Raw genomic sequence first — 14,519 nt, 5'->3', positions numbered from 1 at the left:
CTCAGAGGCATAGTTTTCAAAGTGAATACATAATTTTGACATTAATTTCTACTGCACTTGCAAGGAACAGATTTTTTGGCAGACTTTGGGAATTAAGAGGTCATTTAACCACGGGTTGGTTTAGAGTGACAGCTAGCTGTGCACCCAATCAAGGGAGCAAATAGCAGCTTGATAACAAACCAAAAGAGTTGCTACGCAACTGTGTATGCAACACAGAGATCAACTCTAGAACACAAGATAGTTCACATACTATCTGAACTGTAGGTTCAATACGCAGTGGGGCAAATAAATTGGAGAAAGTCATCAAGGGTTCTCAGGTGCACACTGCCAAAGGCTGGTCAAGCTTACAAGGGAAAGATCACTGACTGATCACCATATTCTTTTCTTCTTCCCCTAGCATCTGTTTCTGACTCCTACTAGAAACAGGGTGCTGGAACCGAAGGTCTTTCTGATATTCATTTGAATATATTCCTTTTAATATTCAGGAATGTTAACTGAATGCTGAAGTAACTGTTGTTTTATTTGAGAAAATATTAATGTGACCTAGTGAGAAAAGCCCTTTTCCTTTAATGGTTTTAGACTGTTTGATTTTAAGTACTACAAAACTGAAAGCCTGTGTTTCTCTTCCAGTTCCAAACTGAAAGAGAAAATACTGAGAACTCATGGAGGTAGAATTAGTTTGTTTGTCTGCAATATGTATATTTTAATATTGTCAATATCTAAAGTTACAGATGTGCATTCAGATTAATCTAGTTACTTATATTTAAGAAGGTTTCAACTAATTTTCTCCAAAATACATCCTTTTAGCAATATTACAAAACAAAATTTCTAGTTGTTGCAAGATCTCATTTTTCTGTATCTGTTTAACTACTCCTGTAATTTGAAAATAGCTAGATACATTTTGTTAGATTTCATTTTTCAAGTTGACAACTACAAATAAATAAAAAACAAAGAACTCAAATTACATTCAAAAAAAAAAAATCATTCCAGTGCTCTTTTCATCACTGTCCCTACGTGCATTAATAAAATATTTGGAAAAGGGAGAAAATTCAGACAGACTTGTATCACCAACAGCCCTATATTCCTTCCTCCAGACATCCTGAACCATTCTGCCTTCTTAAATATGTACCTTCTAGCAAAAAAGAGATGCTTTTCTAAAATGGAAAACAGACCATACACAGCAATTTAAAGAGTCTGAGGAGGATAACGTAGTGACCTGTGAATCGAGCAACAGACACCAGACATCCCTCCAGATCACGATTATGTAAATGAAGATTGATAGCAGGAGCTAGCACAAGCCCACAAAGAAACATGCATAAACATATGTTGTTATGCATAACGTATACAAGTGTCCCTTGTACACCTCCACAGCTGCCACCTCTTTTATCATACTTAAAAAGTAACACTTTACAAGAGGAAAGTGTACCCCGGCACAAATTGAAGAGCAGAAGAACTAGGAAATATTTATATCCTATTTCACCTCCCACCCCCCCAACATCGACGATGTTGAAGTTGTGTGGCACATATATACATGTACATGGGGATTTCAGCTAATGGTCTGTATCCCACAGGGCTTGTTAAGACTATTTCTCTTGTTCTTGTTATACTTGAGTAGTCATTTTGTATTTTTTATCCCTGTTTGGAGTTAAAGAGCTCTCCTTAGCCAAATAGCTCTTTACAGAGGCTGCTCTGCCATGTAATCAAAACATCTCACAAAAGGCTGCTCTTCTAGAAATGTCAAATTAGCTCCATTTTGAAATACTACTTTTCCACACTCTCAAGCAAAAACCTAGAAGCAACAAGTTATAGGAGAACCTAAAGAGAACCATCAAACCTCATGCGGGGTACACTGCTGAAGGTAATCATGATTTCCTTAGTCCAAAGGACTGAAAGTAGGCCCCGCACCTCTATCTTTATTTCTTTTATTCAACCATGTCAGAATAGAACAAATACATTCCTAGCTACCTTCACAACCTGCCATCCCCCAGTGAAATGCACAACTGCTGTAAACATCATCTCTTGTATTCACGGTGGCTGTTTGGATATGTTTCCTCCCCTATTTCTTTAAATTCTTTAATTTTATTTTTTTTTTTCTTTTGTCTTAAATTCAGCGTTTGTGGAAATAAAGATATCACAGTAGGCAAACTGAAAATGTTGTTTATTTTAAATAGGGGCTCTAGAGCCTTCCTACCCTTTCAGAGTCATTTTCCAAAGGATCCAGAGCCCTACTCTTAGGGGAACATCCTCTCCCTTTCCCCTATGTTTTCTTGTCTGTTGAGGCAAAAGCTAGGCAAAATACTGATACGCTATGGATATAAGAAAGTCAAAATAAAAGCTGCAAGAACCAGAATTACAAAACGGCTGTTATGCTATTAGAATCACAGAATCATCTAGGTTGGAAAAGATCTTCGAGATCAAATCCAATCACCTAATAGTACCAAGTCCACTGCTAAAACATATCCTTAGTGCAGAGTAAAACTAAAATAATGAACATTTTCAGCCTTTTTATACTTAAATTGCTTTTTAATACCCTAAGTTATTAGGGTTATCTTCTTTGAATATTAATACTGTTTCTAAACGGAAATACAAAGTCAAGGTAAAGATGACATTTACCCAACTATTATCAGTTCCTAGTCATCTTCCATTCACTTTTTCTAACTCAGTAGCCAAGATATGGTATTCTGGCAGCAAGGAGAAACTTCTATGGAAAAATAGGTTTTGCATTCTGAATTATTTGGTCACTATAACCTTGTTACCATTCTACTTCCTGTGCATTTATATTCTATAATATCCAGTGGGCTGATTTTATGAAGTGTAGCTCTGCCTGGACTGCAGAAAAAGTCTGACACCAAGGGCTATCACCACTGAGTAGTTTGCATGCTCTTCTGTACTAACAGAAATAGATTATTCTGCTCAGTCTGAGCAAAGGTAATACAAAGCAGTGTTTCAGCCAGACCGCTGATGGACATGGCACAAGCTGAGTTCAGATGAGCTGGCTGGGTGCTTTGAAAAGGTATAAAAAGTGTGTTATGCTCCAGATCAGAGAATAGACTAAGACACACTTATTTGGGTGTTTCGTCCTCTGAGATCTCAGTAACAAGCCAACCACACAGACAACGCCATCACTGTAAACCACTACTCATAGCTATGCATATGACAGGCCTCCCGGTAGGCCTCACCCAGGGCTGGGACAGCACAGCCCTGCAAAGCTGAAGACTGGGCAGCTGCTACGGGGACTACGAGCTGGGGACATCCCCTGCCAGCTCCAGGACAAACCCTGGGCACTTCCTGTGCTGGACTGCCCCAGCCCCAAAGCGGGGACTGGATCAGGCCGCCAGGTGCAGCCCATGAGGCATATGGTGGACCCCCGTGACCTATCCCAGACAGACACTCATTTTCATTTAAAAGCCTCCCACCGCCACCACCACAGTTTCCTCCAGATACAAAAATAAGCATGTTAAGCTCTGTACAAACAGCCCAAGTGCAGGCAATAGCAGCAAGTGCTAGACATCTCTGACAGGGCCTCCAGCGGGGAGGCCTGCTTAATGTCAGGGCGAGAAACACATCCCAGCTAACAACGTCAGAGGAGTGATTGTCCATGCTCTGACAGGTCAGCAATGCTGCAGGGGCTTCTGCTGTGGCTACTGCTCTGCCAGAGCTACAGATCCAGTTGGGGAGAGATTATCTGAACTTGGTCTTTAAGCCCTGCCCAAGTGTCTTTTCAGTTCTCCCTGTATATATATTTGTATAGGTAGGTATACACATACATATATATCTGTGTATGCCTGCATACATGCATATATATTATTCACATAGACACAAACATTTCTTCCAGTCTAAAATTTGTAAATCAGCAATTACTGCTTTCCATGTTGAATGCTACTACCCTGCCTAGCCCTTCACAGGCCTGGGCTGAGCCAACATGTATCTCCCTACCTGGCTGATGGCTTGCCGGGCTGCAGAGTCCAGGGTACCTTTCCTCCCCTGCAGTGGGGCATGAGAAGAAATGTGGGAACAGGAACCGTAACCTGGAAGAGAAAAGGAGGACTCACAAACAGAAACAAAAATCAACAAACCACCATGTAAACACACAAGAATGAATTGAACTGAAAAGACAAAAGTTTGCAACAACCTTTCAAAAATGCAGTGAAGGCAATTGCTAGTATATTTTGTAATAACATTGAGGCCTTTACAGAAATAAGGTAAAACAACAAACAAACCTTGCTAGGTTATAGGGAGTATTGCAGGCAGTGCAGACTTATATAAGATAGAGCTGAACTTTTTCTATTTAATTCTTCCTATGTAGCTCACACCGAAGTCAACACTTTTTGGCCTGCATGTTTATATTTCAAACAAGCCATTGGTTTATTGATCATAGAACTGAGCTCTTCGTGCTTGGTATATAGCGAGGAACACTGGTGCATCTTCTTCTATGTGCGTCCTTCTCAAAAATTTAAATATTAATTGCCACTTGTAGCTAACATGATGAAATGTCCCCAGAATAATAAGGAAGAATACTCCCTTTCATTTCTGGAAGGAAGCATACAAAAGTCCTCTTCATAAGAATTTGATCACTTCTAGTTTCGTTTACATCAGACACTTCCCTGGAAAATAACACCATCACTGAAGACACACGTGCTCATGCTCTGCAGGAAAACCAATCCCAATCAAGATGACATATGCAACAAATACTATCCATGCGATTTCTGAATTAATCAGTTCTTATGCTGCAGTTTTATGTGAGTTTCTCTGGTTGTGTGCTAGCTCAGAAATCTCTTTATCAAACAACTGCACTCATTAACAGTACATTGTAAAATAGTGTTGGTGGCAAACTAAGCCTTGACAGCTATCATACCCAGCTCCTACTCAGTGCTCTGTTCCAGTAAGAATTTGGCAGAGACTGTGGATTAAGGGCAAATCCTCAAATGGCAGAAGTCCAACATCTGTGGCTTCCCTCAAGAATACAGTAAAGTTCAGGACTTGTATTTAAAAAAAAAAAAAAAAAAAAAAAAACAAAAAACAAAAAACAAAAAACAAAAAAAAAAAAAAAAAAAAAACAAACAAAACAAAAAAAAAAAACACGCTGCTGGCATTCAGCAGAACTTGTCACTCTCCGGAGAGATGCTTGGTTTGTCAGCAGATCTCATTCCTGAGAAGAGCGTCAGGCCTGCAGGAAGCAGGCTTTCTTTTCTTGAAACTGAACCATGCAGAAGCTTTAGGACAGGATCAAAATCCTTACATCACACCCATTTTGCTGGCATTTTTAAGCAAGTCTCCTAAGGCAATGCTAAGCTAATTACTTACATTATGCTCCAAGTCAAGTTAGCAAATAGGTATATTCCTTTCACTGATGTTCTTGTAAAGAAGAACAATAAAATGAAATATGAATTCCACATTTTCAGAAGATAGCAAATATTTCCAATAATATATTTGCTGTCTTGTGAAATTTACCTTTTCCTAGATCCAAGTTCTATGACGTCATTAGGATTTTCTCCTGTCATGCATCGAGGAAAAAAATAAATGAGAAACACTTTGTGAGAAGTGCTACTTTGAAAGTTATTATTCTCATCTCTGTTCCAACTCTAGGTATAAAAAAAAAAAATTACATTACATCTTATTTCTTCAGAACAGAGACCTATATTTAAGAGCACAGTCCAAACATTCTCATTTTGGCAAAAATAGTTCCCTATAATTTGACAGCAGCTACAAAAATACCTTTGCAAAGCAAGTATAGAAGTGCCTGCAGGCCCAGTGAATTTACACTGTTTTGCTGGCAAGACTGGTCCCCATGAGGGGACCAGCAACTTTTTCAGGTCCCCATACCCAGCTGGCTGCTTTCAGGTGTATACTCCTTCTTTGTAGGGTGGGATAAAGCCACTTGCTGCTCATGAAGCAGAAAAATTGCTTTTTTGCAATGAGACTCCCTATATTCAGCAGCAACACGCATGTAAATCTGGGCACTGTGCTGAGGAAAGATGGCATCCTCATCGCCCAAAAACTTGTCAAGGGGCAAAGCAGGAGATGACCACCACAAAAAAATAAAAGGCTGTGGGTGCAGAAGGAAAGAGAGGTCTGAAGAAGAAAGCACAGGGAGTGGAGAAAGAATCTTTGTAGCAGATAAAGGCAAGAGGGAAAGAGAAAAAGTGAAAAAGAATGATGACATACTGGATTTTTAATAAAGGAACTATTGTTTAAAAAAAAAAAAAAAAAAGAAAAAAGGAAAAGAGAAGAGGTGTAGGTCATGAGTTCAACTTGGAAATGTCACTGTCACTTAAATGTTATACTACTTGTTACTGTGAAAGATAAAACAAAATACTGTAAGGGGTTTAGATCTCTCCTTTTTAACTTGTGGCTTAGATTCAGATAGGGCAGTTTAAGATACCATTCTTAAGATTTTAAAATTTGGGAGGATAAAAAAAGTCATTTGGGAATAAGATGAACATAACATTTGCAAGTGGTACCACAGTTCTATATAAATAGTTTTGCATTTTATAGATAATTTCCATATTTTACGATTTTGATCCTAAAAAAAAAAAAAAAAAAAAAAGTAAAATCCCTGTGAAAAAATAAATGATACTTCTGTCCCTGGTACAGTACAATCTTCCTGTGGATAAAAGTATACTCTGAAGTGGGGGCCTGGCTTTAACTCAGTCACTGCACCTTGGTTAAAATGGTAAATATGTTTTTACAGACTTTGCTTCAAACTTCCATTCTGAGTAATAAATAAATAAATTATTGTCACTATTTCAGTAAAGTTTCAAGATGATAAGGGGACATTACAAACATCAGACAACCTGTCTTATCATATGCACTGTGATTAACCTTATCCGCTAGTTTAAATAGAGTACTACCTCCAAGACAAAATACGTCTGCTCTCATTTATAGCTTCCATATACTGTGAGGTAAAACAGGAAAAAAAATCTGAGTTTTAAGTCAACTACTTCACAATATCTAATTTTTTGCCTACCTAGAGACAGTAAAAGCTTATCTGAAACACTCATTTAACCCTCCCACACATAATCCATTTCTATGTTCTGAGCAAATATATTTCTGCACACTGAGTTCATATCACATTATGGAGCGAAGTGACAAATCTACATCTCAGGCCAACTTCAAATTCTCCACAAATATAAAATATAAAGAGATCTTAGGGAAGAGAGAAATGCTAGAAAGGACATTTCAGGAAAACCTGTTAGGAATTACTGAAAATATCTTCTTATAACGAGAAGCAAAGTAGGCCACATCCTCCCTGTTTCTTATTCCTCATTTCATGTAAAATATTTATTTGAAATAGTTTAACAAGGAAAACAGAATGACCAAACTAAGGAAAATCTATAATTTCAGAGGCAATGAAGGCTACCCGAAGAAGAGAAAAGGCTCAGCTTCGGAAGGCTATCTGAAGAAGAGAAAAAGTGTTAAGGAATACAGCTGATTTTGCTTGCATTCAGACACATAAGTGATTTTGTTAATTTTACAGTGTGCAGGTAGAGACATTGAGGCATTGCTTTAATTTAAGAAAAGAAGAAAAAAAAAAGACATAAGTAGAGATTTTTTTTTTTCTGTACCTATTACAGCAGTTTTAACACTAATACAGTCAGAGAGGCTTATTTGCTGAAACATGCTACCTCATTTGAAATACCTGCAGTGACATGAAGCCATTCAGCCCTGCTTTCATTATATCATTTTCCTTCCCTCCTGCACATAGATTACTCCCTGTGTGTCAGTCCCCACAGTTTTATCAAACCTGTGAGTGGATCTGGGCTTTGCAGAGTTACTGCAAGTCAGAGGACAGATGACTTCATGATTTGGGGATTATCCTTACTTTCTTTATCGTTTATATTAGAGCAATGTGTAGAGGCGTCAACTGAGATCAGAATCGTTTTGTAAGATGGTGTTATATTAAATACAGTAGGAGATGACATTTTCCTGGATATTAGTTAACAAGACAGAGGAAGTAGAGAAACAGGTCGTATAAGATCTCTCCGTGGTAGGCCAGGGGAAGAAGACAGAAATAAAATTCATGTCTCCAGTATTGCAGCTCAGGTGTCATCTCTGCTAAGATAAAACAAGAAAGAAAAGTGAATTTCCTGCTGCTGCAGCTTTAACTTTTGGTGATGAACAGGATGAATAGAACCTATGGTCTTTTTCAGCTAGCTTGCTGAATACCCCTTTATAACTTATCACACAGCCTTCCACTGAAAGCAATAGAAAGCCTTTTTCTATTCTTTCAGGTTTTCAAAAGTCACTTGATCTTCTGTAAAGTTGAAGATTTTATTCCACATCCTGGCCCCCGGAATTCCTGTCATTCCTTTCCATTCTTTCCCTGATTGAATTGCAGTTCTTACAAGAAACGGTACCCATAAGTACAGATTTGGCTAGAGAATGTCAAAGTAGTATTACTGTAACCACAGTGGCTCATAGACATAGCTGAAATTCTCGTGTACAAAACATTTGCCTTGTCTGTGGGAGAATACATACTCCACGTTCATCTGGCAACATCTCCAGAGGTGCTGTTACTTACAAGAGAGAGGTTATAAAATCTTTGTTATGAAGAAGCTAAATAAATTTTAAAAGGTACATAAATTCTCTAGGACAATTTGAATATTCTGCATCATATGGGGGAGAAATAGTCTTTTTTTGATGCTATGAAGCAGCTTCCGCTCCCTAGAGAATACGAAGTTTAAGCACAGGGCAATTTTCCCTTCTTTGATGGCAATCTGTGTTCAATTTATTAGTCTTACTCAAAGTACCAGGACTATAGCTGTCCTCTTTTTTTGTTGTTGTTGTTTTGTTTTTGTTTGTTTGCTTTAAGTTTATATATTAAGGATCTGCTTACATTCCATTTAAGATTTTTAGTAGACTGAGCAATGCTGAGGGGAAAAAACAGCCAAATAAAACCCAGACCCAGACCTTTAAAGTTCATATAAAATAATTACTACATGCAGCAAATTGATCTGTTTGAATATTAAGAAGAATTTAAACATAAGTGAGTCCAATGGTTTCATTTAATTGTTTCTCCTTGACATTTCAGAGTCTGGGTAAAAGAAACAGATCATTAGTAAAGATGTAGCAGTCCCCAAACTTTCATGAATTTTGGAAATGAATGTATTTAAAAAAAAAAAAAAGTGCGTGTGTGTATGTGTATATATATATATATATATATATATATATTTTTTTTTTTAAAGAAAATAATCTTCATCGTATTAGCACCCAAGCACGGTGTCTTGGGATCCAAACATGGTTCAGACCTCCTTGGTGATGCTTTGTGAAGATAGTGAAAAGAAAAAACATATTCACAAGTCTCACAAATACAGACCACAGCCACTATATAATCATTCTCTTTAAGTCTTGAAGTAAATTTGTTTCTATTTTCTTTGCCATATTTTTTGTATTTAGACTTTTTAGATCATACTCGTCTTGCACTGTAAACATACCTCTGCAAATATGAAAGCCAGGAACTTTTTAGTTTTTCCAGGAAAAGGAATTTCCCTATAACACAGAGCTCAAGAAGCATGATTCAAGTGTGAGAGCTCGCTTCCCTGCAGTGACAGCAGAACCAACTCTAACAATTCTTTCTCATGTAAAATACCCGCCTTTCCAAAAAAAAAAAAAAAAAAAAGAGTGAAGCCAAAGCCAAATTATTTAAACAGGTAACCCCATTGTGTGAGAAATAAGCATTGCTGAGCAAAACAAGAAGGAGAGAAGAACGCCTTCCCCGTGCAGCACTGACAGCTCCCAGGGCAGCCAGCAGTGGTGGTCCCACAGCCTGGCTAAGGGCCCTGCTGGAGGCTATCAGAGACACACCATTAGATGTCTGTGCAGCAGGAAACATGCCATAGCTCACTACCCACATACATGCATGAATCAAATCATCCACAGAAAGGCACATTACTACCTCTACATAAGGTCAGGTTGGTTTGCAAACACTGGAAGCCAGTAACAACAACAAAAAAATGGTTCCCTCAAGAGGAGGCTAAGATTACAGTGAGTAATATTCATAAAACCAAAGTTAGCCCAGATCAAAACAGCATCAGTGAAATGCTGAAGTGTATGAGTAACAAACTGATCGCTTGTGAACTATTCTGATGGAAGATATTTGCTTGTGGGGAAAGGTCACACCTTCAGAAACCTCTCTTCTGCTCCAGCTCCAGCTGACCAGTCAGAGCAAGTAGGCAGGAGGAACCTCAGTGTTGCTCCTGAGGGAACAACGTTTCCCATCATCTTGGAGGGAAAACAAAAGATTCAGCATACAAATTTCATAGGTGAACCCTGTAACCCAGACACAGAGAGCCCTTGGAAACCAGCATCCTGCCCTATTCAGCAAGCGTAACAGCTAGAACCCTCGTAGGAAATGAGGACCATACATTCACAGTAAGTGTTCTTTGGGATGAAGAATATACCCAGCTCTAATCACGCGTATAGTGCTTTGAAATGCTGTTCATGAACAGCATCCCATAAGCCTCTAATAACAGCTTAAAAAAAAAAATCTGGTACATCTAGTCCTAAACTCTATATTAATAAAAACAGCATCACATAGGTACTCTCCTATCTATCTATGTAGGAATTCTACAATGCATTTTATGCATGTGGAAATGGAAGACCGTCTAGCAGCAAAGTGTACCAGGATATGGAAAATTCAGGGTCTTTCTGGAGAGGTCACTTGTTTTCCCTATGGCCTGGGTCCCTGTTTGTGAAAGAACTGCCTGTCTCATTTACTTACACAGCAAAATATTTGATAAAGGAAAAAGAAGAACATGAAGAAAGGGGGAATCCAACAGGCAAGAATAAGGACCAAGAAATGTTGCCAAGCCTGTTACTGTAAGTACACAGTAACAAAAAGTGAACGTTTAAAAAAAAAAAAAATCAGCATTGCTAAGGTAGGTCATTATCAAACATGGGGTTTCAAAACATTTTTCAAAGGACATTTTCCTTCTGTACTTCAAAATTGTGAAACAGCTGTTAAGGAACTGCTGTACCATCGCTGTTTTTCTACCCCTTTCTGCAGCTTCTGTGGAAAGATCAGTGAAGAGTGTTGATCTTGAGTGCCCCTAAAAATTCACTGCAGCACTATAAGTTATAGTTCAAGTTTTAAGACAGGTAACAGCACAAAAACAATATTGAAAAATATCATTCATTTTGTTTTTCCTAATATTAGCAATATTTTTTTCCAGTAATGATGCTACTTTTTAAATAGATTTCTTGTAATTTTTAGTAACATTGAAACAGACAGAATTCCTGCAGGCTGCTCGTGGCCAAGAGTCGTTTATTGATCCAGAGCCTGATCACAGCTCTGCACTGCAGACAGCAAGTGTGAAATACTACAGAGGAAATCTTGGTTTGGATGAAGCCTGACAATAAAATTTGATATCGTACTTATGATAATTAACACTTCACATTTTTAAGTTACTTAAACTATATACTGGGAATAAAAGCAAAACAAAACCAAAACAACAACAAAAAATACAGCCATCACTACAGAGTAAAGCCAAAGTAATTATAATTGTTAGGTAGTGTTTAATAAAAAGACCAAAGCCATGGGCATATAGACCGTCTGAAGGTAGGTAATATCATTATAAAAAGAAATGTTTTGGTTGTTTGTTGTTGTTGTTGTTGTTGTTTTTTTTTGGGGGGGGGGGGTAAATCTCAAAAATGTTCAGTGAATTAGCTCCTTATCTCAGCAGGATCTTCTATTATTACATTACATTCACAAGATGCACCTTTCATACTCTTCCTTCAATTTTACTGACAAAAATCCCAGTAGGGTAGGAACCTATGGCAGTATGTCATATTAAGAGACATATTAATGTGAGCCATGCAAAGAGCATCTATATATAACATCTCACCTCATCTTCTCCTCTGCTCCACACCAAAAGCTCTACTGTCACTGTCACTTTTAAAAGCTTGAAAAGCAGTTCAATGATGAATTTGAATCAAAGCAAAACTACAACAGCAAAGTCCTCATGCACCTGCTGCAATGATAAATACTTTTTCCGCTACTGCATTGCAGGTACTCGGTGACTGCTTTTTGGAGGAGGAGAAGTGTGGGGGAGGCGGTTGTACTTTCAGAAGTGCAGGCCTCAGGTATCTTATTTTCTCATTGAACTATGACTAATTGCTGTGTATAACAGCTGCAGCAGTACAACTTTGGATAACAGCTTTGCAAATATCACACACACTTTTTTACTTTTAATTAGCACTTCCTTCTGAAGTATATGTGACGGGATTATTTGAAAGCATGGAAGTCCCACAAGACCCTGCACTGTGTCGCATTCTGTGCCATTCCTTGCCAATTTGAGTCCTTCACCCTCGCGATGTATCAGCAACCCCAGGAGTCCTCCATTAATGTGTAAAATGCATGGCCAGTTGCACAGGGATAAGAGGAAGAACAGCTCTTTAGATGGTTTGTGTGGGCTTTCTTAAAGCCTTCTAGCTAGGATCGCCCACAGAGCAGCACTGACCACACTGCAGCACATACTGGGTTCGCAGATGCTAGAAGTCATATTTATATACTAGCCAGCCCACATCTAGACTGGTTTAGATGAATCTAATTTCTCAACCATCAGAAACATTTTCACCAAAAAAAAATAATAATATTTTTCATCGAAAATTTCCCCTGGCGAACTTGACTGGTAATAAAAGGGGGGTTCATGCAGGTTAAGTACTATAGTAGGATCCCTCCCACAGAGAAAAATCCTTTTAATACACCCTTCTAATAGGACAGCATTTGCTCTGGATTTAGGATCACCTGGATGACATGACTATAGGAAACCTTTGTTTAATTATTCCAGATCTTCAGACCTTGCCTTAATTTGCCTGGGTGGAAACCCAGGGTGAAGCTTGGAGGTGGGGAAGTCCTGCTGAGAGGAACGATGCAAACCTTGCCCAGAAGTCAGCGCAAGGAAGCAGTACATTATGGTGCATACAACAGGCATAGGATGTGCTTCTGACAGTTCTTTCACTTCTTTTCAACAGTCCTTGTTAGCAATTTACTAGTACTGACTACAATGTCTCCTAATTACTGCATTACTAATTAATTAATAAACACTTAGTTGGACAAAATGCGTAGTATTTTACCTTTTCCATAACAGAAAGATTAGAAAGCACAGTTAACCAGTGGTGGTCACTGTCATACACCAGTGGCACAAAGAGTTTAAAGATGTTCCGTAGGTAAGAACAGGCAGAAGACTAATCACTAAAACTAATTAAGTCCAAAAGGTTTTCACCTCCCGGTGTCGGGCCTCTGTGTGGGAGACATATTTGGAAAACTGATCAAGTAGGCTCTTTGATCAAAAATCACCCTTATCTGAAAAGTAAGCACTGCGTAGCAGCATGCTTATTTCAGTACAGGATGAAATATTGACCTTTCATGTGTTATGATGGCTACTTGCAGGTACAAAATAATGCTCAAGTATATTGCTTTGATATAATTTGCAAAACATTGTCACATTAAAATAGTTCAACTGTCTTCAATCCTAAATTTTTGTTTACAGGTTATTTCTGGGAGATTAAATAGGTGAAGAGGAATTCTAGATCAGAACAACTTCTCAAAATGCAGCCATCTCCCTGAAGACAATTCAGTTTGCTGATTAGCTGTACCTCTAGGCTTGCAGGTTTTTTGTTTGTTTGTTTTTGTTTTGTTTTAAACTTACTGTACAAATAGCCCAACCAAAAGAAAAATTACACTTTATGGATAGATCACTCAAACTGTCTTCATCATGTTCCCTAACACTCGCTGGGACCTGCTACAGGGAGAGACAGGAACATGCTCCTGTTGGCATTGCCTCTTTATTCAACCATTCTCTGCTAAAACGCACAGTACTGTCTACTTATATGACTTCTATCCAAATTTTTCTGAACTTTCTTTATTTTCCTATGACAATATTTTATTTCAGGAAAAAATCACCAGAAAAAAAAAGTTCTAAACATGTTCCCCTACAACAGTGAAAATATAGGAAACTGAAAAATAAAAATATTCTATGGCTTAGTATTGTTGCTGATGATTTTTTTTTCCACCAACACTTTCTTATTATTAATGCAAGAAGATAACTAGAAATGTTTAGTAAAAGATACAGGCAATTAGGCAGAATTTGTCATCTTCAAGCACTATTCATCACAATTATGCACTACATGCAGAAAATTAGTATATATATGCTGACTACTGAAGGTTTTTAAGCTTTGCAGAAGTACAGGTAGGAAAAATGTTGGCTTAGAAAGTTTGCTTGGCATAAATGGAATTAACTATAGCATATTCACAGATAGAAGCTATCTTATTGCTTAGAAGAATTAACTCAACCCTCTTTTAAGCAAAAAGTACAAGTTAAAGTTGTGCCACTTTACTTTTCTTCAGTTTGGCAAACCTGCACTCTGTGAGACAAATGTGTATAAGAGATGCTTACATATTGATTTTCAAAAGCGGATAAAGTAAACTGCAGAAAACAGGTTTAAGAAGAGTAGTTACTTTCTGTGGTGATTGGTTGTGTACCGTGCTGTGATAAGATAAGCACCAAGAGCAACCAATT

General features: G+C 38.0%; 1 long non-coding RNA gene across 1 annotated transcript in view; it reads left to right on the top strand.

Moving 5' to 3' along the window:
* The window catches only part of LOC119714382 (uncharacterized), a 150,404-nt gene extending 136,277 nt beyond the window's left edge, over positions 1-14,127 (top strand). Inside the window, exon 4 of the long non-coding RNA XR_005261526.2 lies at positions 12,789-14,127. This is a non-coding gene — a long non-coding RNA (uncharacterized lncRNA). The remainder of the gene's footprint in view (positions 1-12,788) is intronic.
* The last annotated feature ends 392 nt before the right edge of the window (positions 14,128-14,519 follow it).

Source organism: Anas platyrhynchos, chromosome 1 (assembly GCF_047663525.1).
Source record: "Anas platyrhynchos isolate ZD024472 breed Pekin duck chromosome 1, IASCAAS_PekinDuck_T2T, whole genome shotgun sequence".
Taxonomy (NCBI): domain Eukaryota; kingdom Metazoa; phylum Chordata; class Aves; order Anseriformes; family Anatidae; genus Anas; species Anas platyrhynchos.
Note: the sequence above shows the minus strand (reverse complement) of the source record. Positions and strands in the feature narration are given on the sequence as shown.